Genomic DNA, 5,239 nt, shown 5'->3' on the forward strand with positions numbered 1-5,239 from the left:
TATGTGTGTTGATTTTACGGATTTGAACAAAACTTGCTCAAATGACTCATACCCGTTGTTGAACATTGATAAATTGGTGGATAACACATTAGGTTTTAAAGTTCTAAGTTTTATGGATGCTTATTTAGGCTATAATTAGATACTAATGCATCTGGTAGACCAAGACAAAACCACATTTATAACTGACCATGGCAATTTTTGTTACAAAGTAATGATCTTTGGCCTCAATAATGCAGGTGTAACATACCAGAGATTGATGGACAAGATTTTTCGAAACCAAATAGGTAGGAACATAGAGGTATATAAATAAGAAACTGAACAAGATCATCATTTCGACCTTGAAGAAGTTTTCCAGCAGCTAAGACGATACAACATATGACTGAACCCTGACAAATGTGCATTTGGGGTTAAAGGAGGCAAATTCCTTGGCTTCATGTTAACCCTCGGGGGATCAAAGCAAATCTAAAGAAGTGCCGAGCTGTAATAGAAATGAAGTCGCCGAACACAATTAAAGAAGTACAATAACTAACCGGACGCTTGGCAGCTCTATCATGTTTCTTACCCGCGATTACAGCAAAGTCATATCACCTTTTTAATAGCCTACAAAAAAAAAAAGATCTTCACATGGACATACGCCCATGAACAAGCGTTTGCCGATTTCAAAGATCTTCCACTTATGTTGTTAGCACTGTACTTGTCACATAAATAGGTATGGAATTACACCCAGTATATTTTGCCAACAAAGTACTACAGAACGTTGAAACTCGGTACCTAACCATCGAGAAAATGGCATTTTCTGCTGATCATCATGTCGCGACAACTCTACTATTATTTCGAAAGTCACGAGATCATAGTTCGAATAAATCAGCTGCTGCGCCAAATACTAATACGACCAGACCTGGCAGGCTGTTTAATTAAATGGTGAATAGAACTCTTGGAATATAACATCTCATACCAAACAAGAAGGTCGCTTAAGCCCCAGTTACTGGCTGATTTCATCGTTGGATTCACCACAACAGATGACGCCTTTTCAATGTGGGAAATGTACATTAATAGAGCCTTTAATGAAAATGAGTGCGGAGCCGAAATCATTATCAAAGACAAGACCAGCGTATATGCCGAGCAATCCACCAAATTCATGTTTAAAGCGAGCAAGAACCAATCCGAGTATGAGGCCTTGTTAGCCGGTCTACGCTTAGCCAGAGAAACAAATGTTCAACATCTTAAGGTCTAATGTGATTCATTGTTGGTCATCCAACAGGTAAATGGCAACTTCCAGGTAAAAGATTCCCTCTTAGAACAATATCTAAACATCGCAAAAAGTTTGATACAAAACTTTTAATATTTTGAAATCACACATATACCTAGAGAAGATAATAGTAGAGCGAACATTCTATCTAAACTAGCCACCTCTTCTAGGATCCTTGATATAGCACCGACATTATCACAACAAACTCATGGGAAACCAAGTATATGTAGCATAAATGTTTTGGCCTTGTCACAAACAACAGATTGGAGGACATCGTACGTGAATTATTTGAAACAGGAAAGATCCCTGCATCGAAAGGGAACCTAAGACAATTTAAAAAATGAGCAAGCCACTTTACCTTAGTTGGAGACGACCTATACAAAAGAGGATTCTCCAGGCCACTCTTGAAATGTCTTGGAACCGAGGAATCCAACCTCGTAATGTCAAAAGTATACGACAAAATTTGTGGTACACACATAGGGAGATGTAGTTTAGCTTCAAAACTTCTAAGAGTAGGATACTTCTGGCCTTTTCTCAAACAAGACTACCTGAAAAAAGTCTAACATTGTGACAATTGCCAAAAATGCGCACTAACAATCAACACTCCTGCCGAGCTGTTACACACTTTCAAAATATAATGGCCTTTTCACAGGTGGGAGTTTGACATCCTTAGACCCTTTTCAGTATCCCGGGACACTACAAGATAAATATTTAATTGAGGGAGAATTTTGGTGAAAGTTTCTAAAAGCCTCCACAATACATTTTATTTATGACAATTTAGGAAAGTTCCACTAATAATTAATTCATGATTAAAATTAAAAAATTTTCTCTCAAAACCTAATTTTTTCTTTTCGCAATAATGAGAGACTGAGTTATCTGAGAAGAGAACAGCGATGAAACCCTAAGTTTTCTACCGCCATTTCTGCCGCCGTTTTCGCTGCCGTTTTCGCCGTCGGCGCCGTTACCACTGCCGAGTCCATTGTGGTAGAAAGGTTCTGGATCAAGCCACCTCTTCTATCAACGCGTTTTCAGATATTTTCTCTCTATACTGTCGTTGCTACCATGTTGCCACCACAGTTTTTGCCGCCATTATCGCCACAGTTTCTGCCGTCGAGGCGACCGTAGTTGCCGCGATACAACGCATTTTCAGATCTGTTCACTCCCAAGTTTCTTCTTCAATGCCGCTTTCTCTTACTCCAATTTCTCCTTTGAACTGCTGCTGGTACTTCTTTTTCTTCTTCTTCCTAATTAATTTGCTGATTTTTTTTTGTGTTCATCCAAAGGTGCAATAAATTATAGAAATTAGTTTCAGCATTATATGCATTTGAGTCATTAATGCTGATATTTGTGTAACTTTTAGGTTTTGCAATTAGCGACTCTCTCTGCTTTCAGTTTTAGCATCTGCTTCTTCTATGCCGATTACAAAGTGAGTTTGTTTGGATGTCGCTTGAGCAGTTCCTTCTGGCCAAAGGGATTTTTGCGGTAAATTATACTTATAACAAATATGCCATTACGTTATAGGTTGAGACTTTCAGTGCTAAGGATTAGTTTCATTATAGAATCTGTGTCATTGAAGTGAAAATGAAAAGATGCACTGCACATTCATAAATATAAATATATAGACAATTCATTTATTTTATTTTAATTAAATTCAATGTTAAATCATGGGAGTCTGCCCTATTGTGCACATTTAAAAGAAAACTGTGAAATTTTGAAAGGGTGGAGTTATAACATACAACTATGACTTATCCATTCCTTTGCTTTTTATTTGTCAGCATGGAAAGTAGACAGCATTATCCATTGCTCTAGATGAATAGGCATGTATTTAATCTTTGTAAATGATTGATTATAGGAAAGGATATTGGAAACCGAGTACAGGAGGGTTGTTACTCCATGAAAGGAGGAAGACCCTTCTATGCATGATGATTGGGTCAGTGCTGTTGATGGTTCATCTTCTCGGTAAGCATCTAAATGTGTAGTGTTTACTTTTCTTAAAGACTTACATATAATAATTCAGCCTTGAGTTTGTATTTTATCAACGGTATAATTGATCTAGGACATAGTATGCTTGCAACTTATTGTATCCTTTAATTTGTTGTTCATATTTGCTAATGGCAAGAGTAATCGTCGTAAAATTTTGGCAACATTGGGACCACATACATTGTCTTTTTAGGTGTCTTCTCTATGAAATTTCTTTATAATGGAGCTAGATTATAGTAGTATAACTAGCCAGATAATACAACTACCTCTGCTTGTAAATAGGCTGTCAGCCTGTTATATATTTGTTAGGTAGATAAATGAATTTGTTTTATAACTTTTATTTAGAGTTAATCATTGATAATATATTTGTTTTAGTGGCTGAGATATTATACTTTTTGTTCTGTTCTACAAAGTAAAATTGATTACCTTAATGTCCTTCACTAAAAATACTAAGTTGAATTTTTTGCAGGTTTCTTTTGACAGGATGTTATGATGGTTTAGGGAGTTAATAATTTTGTGTCGTTTTGTTCTTCAAGAATAATTGATATATTTTATGGTTGAGTTGAGTGACATATCATTTTAAGTCTCTATCTAGTGAATTTCCATCATATGAATATATTTCAAGGTGTGGAAAGGTGCTGAATTATGTATCCATATGTTAGAGGGACATAGTAATGATGTTACATCTATTGGTATCATCAATCCAGAAGATATAGAAGACATGGAGTTTTTCCTACATGCTACTACCTTTCATTTTGTTTTTTTTTTTTTGTATAATATTAACCGTTACAGATGCATCTTCTGTTTTTGTTGTGAAAATTCAAAGGTATCTAACAGTATTAGAAAGTTCATTGTTAATTCTCCCTGGCTATCAAGTTTAATGTTCCATTAATTTCGCTTTTTATTTTTTCTTATGTTTTTTTTCTTTCTATGGTGATGATACTGGGTTTTTAATGATATTATTATGATTATTTCTTAGTATTTTCAATGTTTCGATTTTTTGAAAGATAATTCTTAGTATGAACACAATTAAATTTGCATTATCCTTTAGTAACTCTCTTTTTATGTAGTTAGATTATATTAAAATATAGGACTTTTATGTAGTTAGATGATATTAAAATATTGAAGTTGTTATTTTATTTTGCTTTTTAAAGAAAAATAGTAATAGCTATGTAGAACAATACCATATGCAATTATGTTTAGAACTATTGATATTGAATTTTTTTTTATATATAGAGTTATGTCTTATATTGAGGAATTGTGTTATAAAAGATTTAGTTTTAAATTTTTATATTAAAAAATAAATTTCTAATTTGAGAGAATGTAAATGAGATGAGATTAATAAATATTTTGAAACTAAAAATAAATAAATAATTACAGGATTTGTGGAGGTTTGAAAATCTTATAAAATATTTAATTTATGTTAAATTAGAAAATCAATTTGTGGGGGTTTTAAACTTCCACAAAAGTGATTTAAAACCACCACAAAAGTCCAATATAAAATCCACACTAAACACACTGAATAGATCGTGGAGGTTTTTAAAAATTCTCACAAAAGACCTCGTGGCACCTCAAATTTTGGGGATTTAAAACTGCCACAAATAAACAAAAATCTTGTAGTGGGGTTAGGTAAAACTTTTACTTGTCGCGATCGATTATTTTACAAAGTGGATAAAGGCGCAACCACTAGCTAAAATAACCTCGGATAAGGTACGATATTTCATATGAAAGTTTCTTATATGTAGATATGGATTACCAAATGATATCGTTACTAATAATGGTAGACAGTTTACTGATAAGAAGATGGTATCATTTTTACAAAATCTCAATATAAAATACCATTTTTTCTCTGTCGAGCACCCACAGATTAATGGGCTCGTCGAGGCTGCTAACAAATTCATTTTGCAGACTTTACACAAGAAACTAGCAGATGGCAAAGGACAATGGGCCGATCTCATCCTTGAAATCTTATGGAGCTATAACACAACACCACATTTGACAATAAAAGAA

Source organism: Arachis ipaensis, chromosome B3 (assembly GCF_059453495.1).
Source record: "Arachis ipaensis isolate K30076 ecotype BB chromosome B3, ASM5945349v1, whole genome shotgun sequence".
NCBI lineage: Eukaryota > Viridiplantae > Streptophyta > Magnoliopsida > Fabales > Fabaceae > Arachis > Arachis ipaensis.